Genomic DNA, 9,081 nt, shown 5'->3' with positions numbered 1-9,081 from the left:
CCCCGCCGCCCGGCCACGCCCCAGACCCGCCCCCGCCGCCACGCCCTCAGGCCACGCCCGCCTGCCCGAGCTCCTCGCAGGTGCGGGCCGCCCAGCCCGTCCTGCCGCCAGGGCTCCTGGGCGACACGTAGCTCTGACCAAATGTTATCTCGGTTCTTCTTATCCTCACCACCACTCCCCTCCCGGCTGTTTTCATCATAACAATGACTGGTGACTTTTTTTTTTTTTTTTTTTTTGGTTTAAAATTAACGGTCATTGCTGACACTGAGTCACATTGTGAAACTGTCTCTTCGTTTGCGTTGCTTCCAGGTCAGTCCCACCTGGGCCACAGTGGGGGCCAGGTCATCTCTGGATCTGCACCTGATTTGAAAATTACTAACAAACTAGTTCCTGAAGGATGTGATACTGATCAGAGATATTGATCTTCCTTGGTAACTCTAAGTGGATGGGAACGGTTTGGGATGTGTATGTGTGTAGGGAGGTTAGTTCAAAACCAAAAATCCCTAATACTCTTTCTAGTAGACTTCGAGATCTAATACAAGAGAACATTCATTGCAAAAAAATTCATTCAAAAGTGTGCATTAAAGGACCCCTCAAAGTCATTAAATTCTATTCTACATTCCACAAACTCTATGACCACAGTTTGCTAAAGATAATTAGACCTGGTCTTTTGCTTCCTAGAAAATTGCAATCCAGTAAGCTTAGGATCAGTGAGCCTTCACTGGTGAAACAAAGTTAAATAACTCAAAGGGAACCAGCAAGCTGCAACTTTAAACCTTACCCATCAGATCAGGGAAAAGGAAATTGCAATGATATCTTCACTTTTGTAGAAGAGCAGTGATGACTAAAAATTGACAGAAATGGGGAGGTGAAGCTGCCTTAACACCAACTGACAGCAACCACCTTCTTACTAGAGCGATCCATCGTGGAAGTGACTCTCGTGGCAAACCAACAAACCCAAAGACCCCTGGTCTGGCAGTTGCAGAGGTGTTTAGAGATCATTTTAAATTTAAAATGCACCAAGGTAGACCAAGGCCGTTTTAAAAATAATTAAAATAATTAAAATTATGTAGATGTAAGTTTTTTAAAAAATGGCCATTTTTAATTATATCAATAGCAGGAACAATACATTTTTCTGAAAGTTTTAAATAAATCAATAGCATGAACAATACATTTTTCTGAAAGTTTTAAATAACCACATTTTTTGGGGGGTGGAGGTTTTTGCTATAGGGCATGTGTGTTCGCCAGACAGACAGAGACAGAGAGACAGAAAGTGAGAAATCACCCCCCAGGGTGGATGGCCACGCCGCAATCCCTTCTTCTCCACTCTCCTCTTGGGATCTTGGGCATGCACACCACACGCGCCCAGCATGTGTTTAAGCCACCGGGTCTGGGATTTGAACCACAGTTTACTACATGGGAATCCAGTGACATAGCCATTATACCAACTGCTGGTCCTAAATAACCACATTTTAGTAGTCCTTTTAATAACTCTCTTGCAAAACTACATATACCAATTTCCACGTTGGGGTCAACTTCATTAAGTGACAGCAGTCACAAAGAGCACAGACACAAGTCAGGCCAAATGACGGCACAGCAGAGGATTCTGCTTCCCATCCTTTATCTTAAAGGCTAACAGATCAACATGTGAGGTTGGCCTGTTTCTGCTGTATTTAAAGTATGCAATGGAAGGTATTAGTATATACACTATAATGTATACAAAATGAGTTGGCATTTTCTTATTTCCGAACTCACAGTTCTTGAAGAGTAACATTTAATGAAGCCCAAGAGTTGAGACTAGGGAGCGATAAGTGTGTGTAAATAGCATTTCCTGAGCAAAAGCTTGAGGATGGCTATTGGGAGAACACATGTTAGCACTGGAGGGAGGTCCCCAACTGCAGAGCAGTGCCTGATGGTAGATGTGGAGGGGGCTGCCAAAATGGACTTGGGGTGGGGGCTTGCAACCTTTGAAAAGTGATCTCTGTTCTGTGTTCCTGGAAGTAGCATGGTTTGTAATGAAATGTTCTGTGGTTTCTCTTCTGCCCTCTTCAACCACCATCCCCCTCTCCCAGCTGAGGGAAAAAAAATGCACATGCAGGAGAAAAACTAATGAAATAAGCTACAAAATTTGTCTGATAAAAAAAAAAATATGTCATGGCAAGAGAGAACACTACCAAAGGGCCACTTTCCTGAGTGATGTGTGTATTAAGATTCCAAGTATTTCAGGACCAGCAGTTAGCGTAATGGCTATGTCACTGGACTCCCATGTAGTGGACCGTGGTTCGCATCCCGGACCTGGTGGCTTAAAACTCACGCCAGGTGCGTGTGCGTGCGTGCCCAAGATCCCGAGAGGAGAATGGAGGAGAAGGGATTGTGGCGTGGCCATCCCCCCTGGGGGGTGATTGCTGGCTTTCTATTTCTCTGTCTCTCTCGGTCTGTCTGGCGAGGGCACATGCTCTATGGCAAAAACCTCTCCACAAAAAAAAAAAAAAGAAAAAGAAAAAAAAGATTCCAAATATTTCAACGTGGGACTTTCAGCTGCTGGTTGTCTCTCCTCTCCTGGGGCTACTTTCCAGGTATGACCCTTTAGTCCCTTCCTTCTGCTACTGGGGGCAGGGGACAAACCACACAGGCCTCAATATATGAGGATGGCCATGACAAGGAATCCCAGTACCAGTGGGACCCTTAAGTAAACCAAAGCCTGAACTGGATATACAGGACCAGGGAAAAGAAAAGGCAGGGTAAAAGAATCATAGCTTGGTGTCCCCTTATCAATAATCTACTTCTTCTCACTTTACAGAGGTGGAAACCGAGATTCCGAGGAGTGGCATGCTCATAATCACACAGGGGACTTTGATAGAACTAAGACCAAAGCAAAGTTGCCGGTTCAGCGGTACTGACGGCCTCCGCAGAGCACTTCTCCAGGCCATGAACTTAAGGGAGGTCTGGTAAGAAACAGAATTACAATGAAATAAAATTAGAGTGAGGGAAGAATAGATGAAAAGGCAGGAAAGAGGCGAGGTAACTGCCTCGAAAGCACTTAAGAGCAAACTGGCCCTTGGTAACTCCTAGGGAAGAAGCACAAACCCAAACCGGTAACTTCCTTCATTCGGTTATCCGCCTGGACTCTTCCAGGAAATCACAAATGGTCCTCGATAAGCTTTGGAAGTACTTGCAGCTATCTATATATCTAACAAATGTTTTCATTACTATTTTTATGTCTAGATTTTTATTGCAGCGAAGGCCGGACAATGGATGGGTAATAATTCTTTCTTTCTTTTTTTTTTTTTTAAGATCCGGAGAAAGAGAGAGGTAAGATAGAGAGAGATAGAGAGAGACAGGCGCCCTTAACATGGTCTTCATGTCACAATCCACCTCCAGATTTAGCCAGCCCTGTATCTTGCACATGTGGACCTGGCATGTTCGTGGACGTGATCCTGGAACCTTTCCATGTGGGCCAGCCTCACAGGGTTGTGTGACCACTGTGCCACTGCATGGCGCCCTGGAGAGGTAACTCCATGCTAAAAAGTTCATGTTCCTGGGCTAGCAGTTGGCATGGTGGTTGGGGGTCTGGATCCCACATGGACAACTGTGTGCTTTGAGTTCTGGGCCCTGCAAAGCGTAAATGTGCCTGTGTGTTCAAAATGTGAAGAGAATGGAGAAGAGATTGCAGTGTGGCCATTCCCCAAGGAAGGTGCTGTCTCATTTTCTCTCTGTCTCTGCTGAGCACACATACCCACCAGCAAATTACAAAAGAACAAAAACAAAAAAGTTTACCTTCCTTTCTGGCCTGATAAATACATCATCAATGAACTGATTTTTAATGGCGTAATTCATTTTTAAAACAGGGTTATGTATTTATGTTTCTCTGAAATATTAAATGACCCTTTCCATTACTATACATTTATGTGCCCATAAAATAATTTATACTACAGAAGATCCTTTAACACAGAATATCTTTAACATCGAAACTATTCTCTGTAATCTAAAAGCCTTCCTAGAGAGATGACAGAATATATGAAAATCTAACATGAGTGTCCTACCACACCCGAATGTACTTATTTTATGACCATGAATATTATACCTTAAAATCTGATGGTTCACCATCAGTGGTGGGGGACTGGGAGGGGAACAGAGAACTAAAGGACTCCAATCGTCTTGAGTCTTGCCTCTTTCTGCTTTTACTGCACCCTCCCCCACAATCCAATATCCTCAAGGACTCTCTCTGCTAAATGTCTCTTGAAACCCTCCACTTAACCTACCCTGTTCAGTTCACTATCATCACTATCCATTACTCAAAAAACTCTTCAGAAGCTTCCCCATGGCTTTTCGCAGCCAACGCATCCTCCATAGCACAGGCAGATGGTTCTTTCTAAGTACCAGTGTGATCCTGCTGCTCCCTAAAATAAAAATCCATGTTCCCGGATAAAGCCCAAGCCATAAAGCCATGCAGATCCTGTCACGTCTGTGCTTGAACTACGTGCTCCAGTCATAATGGAGCTCTTCACTCTCGAGCCACTGATGGATACAGGGGTCTTTCTCCAAATGGAGACCCTGTCCGAATCCCCTCACCTTCCCAACTCCCGCAAAATCTGACCAACTCTGATTTATCTTTTAATTTTTTTATACATTTGATCGCTATACATCATTTGTCTTGTAAAGACAATTTACCCAACATGAAATATACCTCAGACCAGTCCAGTTGAAAACACTATACACCTCTTCATCAACAGGTAATAAGCCACGTGTGTCCCACGAATGTCTCGCCTCTCTATTTTTTCTCCCTAATTTCCTTCCCTGTACTCTTCCCCTCTATGTATCCTTTAATTATCAGCTGACGTCAAAGGCTACCTTCCTGGATACCATCAAATTGCTAAGGAGTCTATTCTACACACACAGACCACATACACACATAACAACGCCTGCTAGTTCTCAAATCACAGACTGCACGGTCCTGGAAGATCTGCTTTCCTGGTCTACACCTCCTGCTACAGTGTAAAGTCAGTGGGTCTGCCATTTGTGCATTCCTTGCAGGATATAAAGCACACATTAAGCATTCAAATAATTACTTATTGAAACACTCTGAATAATTGCACACATTCTAAGACAGACTTCATGTACTCTGTTTTTGAAGTGTGTGTGTGTGTGTTTGGAGGGATCTTTACAAAGAAGGTGTTAAGACATACTATTTGCCCCCCAGGACTATTAATTAAAATCACACCACGGAGTAGAGAGTTATTCACAAGAAACAGTTTCTAATTAATAATGTGTTAAATGGTGAAATGACATTTGAAGCAGCGCTATGGTGGGTAAGAAAGTACTTCCACCTGGGCCAGCAGGTGGCATTGAAGTTAAGGTGCTGGACCCCTCAGAGCGCACTGGGAGGTTTGTGTTCCGGACCCAGCAGCTTGAAAATCATGCAGGGTGTGTGTACGAGCGTGCCCCAAATACTGAGAGGAGACAGGATTGTGTAGGGCTATCTCCTCTGGGAAGAAGGGAGGCAGTTTCTCTCTCTCTCTCTCTCTCTCTCTTTCTCTTTCCCCCTTTCCCTCTCTTTCTCTGTCTTTTTCTGGTGAGTGCATGCACCCTATAGCAAAAGTAAAAAGCAAACAAAAATAAAAACACTCCTACTTACCTACTCTGTCACTTACAAAGACAATAAGGCACAATTCCAAAAGCTATGGATATGAATGATCAATGGAGAAGCTGGAAAAAAGAGAAATTCAGTCAATATACTAAAAATGAATACAGAAAAATGTCCTGAGGTATAGGGACAAAATTAGTCTGAAAAAGACTATGAAACTAGATAGATATTTTAAGGTGATTTAAATGCATTATACTAAAGAAAGGGACTAACAATTGTTTTCCTCCTTTGGGAGGCTGAAGAAACTATAAGAGGTGTTTTAATTTATTGTGGTATCAATAGCTGGCTGGCAGCAGATACAGAGAATAAAACTAAAATCAGTACAAACTACAAGGGGAAACTGAATCAATACCAATGATCGGGGCCATGATATCTATTTTTAAAATTTTTATTTATTATGTTTTTAATTGACCAGAGTTAGAGAGAGAGAGAGAGAGAGAGAGAGAGAGAGAGAGAGAGAAAGGGAGAAAGCAAGCCACCAGGTCTAGGACTTGAATTGCCGTTGGCCATGTGAGAGTCCAGTGCCTTAACCACCATGCCACCCGCCAGTCCCTGGGCCATGAGATCTTAAAACATCTTTACAGAACTACAACTGTTATTCTGGGAGGCCAGACTAAGTTCCTGTGCTCATACATGGCCAAGTAACTTAAATGCAGAACCTAAAATCAAATATGAATGTGGCTCGTTCTACACTGGAGAATGCAGTGCAACTTTCGTGATACAAACAATCAAATACTAGAGGAAATGGGACAAGTGAGTTGGAGGAAAAGTCCTGCTTTTGCAGAGAGCTGTGGTTTAGAACCAAGGACACCCAGGATCAAGAGAACTTGGCTTTTGCTGAGGGCAAGTCGTCATACTTCTCTCTGCTTCATGTTCTTCCTAGGAAACTTGAGAATATTATCATCTTAATCACTGGGCTACAGGGAAGATTTTCCTCATGTATTTGTGTGTTCTTATAATGAACATGTAGAAGATGATGATGATAGGTGATCAACTATAAAATGATCAACTATAAAACAGTGTAAAAAAAAAAAAAGTAAGGTATCAACAGTCATTTTGTGTTCAGCAGCAGTTGAACAGTGACTGGCAAAGCTCCACCACCAGCAAATGTCCTGCTTACTAAAATATAGTCAAAGAATGTTTGTAGAGTGAATGAGACACTCCAGGCAGGGCCTGGAACAATATGCGTGAAGTAAGACTACAAAGATCAGAAAGTACTCCTCCTCTGAACTCAGTATTTATCACACTCGATTTTAAGGACAAGATGGGAAAACCTAAATATTTCATGGAATAATTCAAAATTGTACCAAGACATCAGTTCTTGTAAAATTTTTAATAATTGGGTTAGTTCGACATGGCAGAAATGACATGTTAGGGCTTTATTTAGTTTTCTCAAATGAGGGGAAAGCAGAAATGTTTTCTATTAAAATGCAAACTCTCCAGGCAGGGTCATAATTAAGCCCTTATGAGCCATCCCTTGAGCGATCTTTCCCAGCTGGGCCAGGATTGGCAGAGCGCTCAGTCCAAAGGAAGAAAGATGGGCCAAAGAAAGACACGAGGCTTTAGTTATGAGTTAACACTTCAGCAATGTGTAGTAACGGGACCGTCGCTGGCCAGGATGCTGAGAGCTAGCAGGAAGGAGGAAAATGCGGCTGAAAGAGAAGATGGACGACTTCTCTCTCCTACTTCATAAACCTATCTTGCACCAAAACAAAACAACAGCAACAAAAAATAAGAATGAAAACCCTCTTGAAAATAAAAGGTAGAATAGTGTATTCATCCTGCTTCCAACTATCCAAACCATGACTAGGATACGGATTCATTTTTGCCTAGGTTTGCATAAAACCTAAGAGAACATTTGCCTAAATTAAAGCAGAGACGCATTAACTATATCTTAAAAAATCTTAATCCTTTACCTTCAGCATGATCAACTGTAACAATAGTCTCAGAAGCTGTGATAATGTGTCCTTGATAGAAACTGCAGCTGTCTTAAATGTTCTCATTTGTTTTTAGCCAACTAGAAAATGTCCTTCCGGTTATCAAACTTTTGATAGCTTTTTGATAAGAAGTTGGAAAGAAGCACAAACATCAAAGCATCTTAAATGGCATATAAGAATAAGAAGGCTCTACAGAAAAGTGGTTACTAGCACGTAAGCCCTATAGAGACAAGGCTTTTGTCATCTGTGATGTGTCCCTGAGGATCATAAATGGACAAGAAACTTGAAGACAGAAATAAAATAATAATCAAATGCAAATGTACATCATTCTAGATTAGGGGTTACTGCAAACCTTTTTGAAATCGTCTTGTGTGTGTGTGTATTTTGCTATAGGGCACATGTGCTCACTACAGAGACACAGAAAGAGAGAGAGAGAAGGACAGTGATAAACCACTCCCCAGAGGGGGATATCCATGCCACCATCCCTTCTTTCAGTTTCCTCGTGATTTGGGGCACACACACACATGCCCGGCATAAATTTCATGCCGCTGTGCGTAGGACTCAACTGTGCAGCCAGCCAGTGTGGGATCTAGCATCTTAACCTCCATGCCACCTGCTGGCCTCAGTGATCTTCCTCAAAAAAAATAAAAGGCAAAGAGAATCACCAGTCAACAGTAAAACTCTGAGTCTAAAACTTAATAGGTTCTCATTAAGTATTTGTTGAACGAATAAATGAACTAATGAACTAGCCAATAAATATAGTCAGACTTTCAAGTTATTCTGCCCATGTTCAAATTCTGGCACAATCTCTACTGGCTTTACGTCCTAGGGCAAACATTCTATGACTTGGTTTTCTGGGCGCTTAAATGGCCACAATAAAAGTACATGCCACAAAGGAGTTTTTCCAAGAATTACATGAGATAATACAAGTATCACATTTAGTACATGGTGAGCATATGAAGGTTTGAATTAATTATAAGAATCTCATATCAATACTGTTTCCTGCTACTTGGACAAAAGCAACATCAAAACAATAGGGCAGGGCTAGCAGGTGTGATCGTGGTTGAGGCACTGTACTGCCATATGGCCCAGTCTCAGACCCAGTGGCTTGAAAATCATGCTGGGTGCATGTGTGTGCATGCCCCAAATCCCAGGAGGAGAATGGAGGAGAAGAGACTGTGGCCTGGCCATCCCCTCTAGGGGGATGATTTCTCAATTCCCTCTCAGTCTCTCTCTGGTGAGCACATGTGCCCTATAGCTAAAACCATAAAATGAACAAACAATAGGGCCTAATTTAAGGCTTGATGACAAATAAATTCTTACAATATTTAGGTATTTGTTTGCTTCTAGGTCACCAACAGAGGAGAATGTTAGTCACTCACTTCCCTTTATAAAAATGTGAAGATAAGATTATCTCTAGGAGATAAGTGAATAAAATATGGAAATCATGGCTTAAATCTGTCATCACGAGATAAAATCAAGACTAGGATGTACACAGTC

The 9,081-nt window shown here is 42.1% G+C and overlaps 1 protein-coding gene and 1 long non-coding RNA gene across 7 annotated transcripts in view; one reads left to right on the top strand and one right to left on the bottom strand.

Annotated features, from left to right (window-relative positions):
* Positions 1 to 9,081, bottom strand: part of PCGF5 (polycomb group ring finger 5) — an 84,348-nt gene that overhangs the window by 60,634 nt on the left and 14,633 nt on the right. For 3 of the 4 annotated variants that reach the window (XR_003549284.1, XM_006147632.3, XM_006147634.3), the window contains exon 2: positions 5,636 to 5,706. The exons of the other annotated variant lie outside the window; for it this stretch is intronic. The gene's annotated coding sequence lies outside the window, so the exon portion shown is untranslated. The remainder of the gene's footprint in view (positions 1 to 5,635; positions 5,707 to 9,081) is intronic. 4 annotated transcript variants of the gene reach the window in all.
* Positions 237 to 9,081, top strand: part of LOC102489870 (uncharacterized) — a 28,783-nt gene continuing 19,938 nt past the window's right edge. For all 3 annotated transcript variants that reach the window (XR_334440.3, XR_334437.3, XR_334438.2), the window contains exons 1-2: positions 237 to 309; positions 2,801 to 2,948. This is a non-coding gene — a long non-coding RNA (uncharacterized LOC102489870). The remainder of the gene's footprint in view (positions 310 to 2,800; positions 2,949 to 9,081) is intronic.

Source organism: Tupaia chinensis, unplaced genomic scaffold, assembly GCF_000334495.1.
Source record: "Tupaia chinensis unplaced genomic scaffold, TupChi_1.0 Scaffold000217_1, whole genome shotgun sequence".
Taxonomy (NCBI): Eukaryota; Metazoa; Chordata; class Mammalia; order Scandentia; family Tupaiidae; genus Tupaia; species Tupaia belangeri.
Note: the sequence above shows the minus strand (reverse complement) of the source record. Positions and strands in the feature narration are given on the sequence as shown.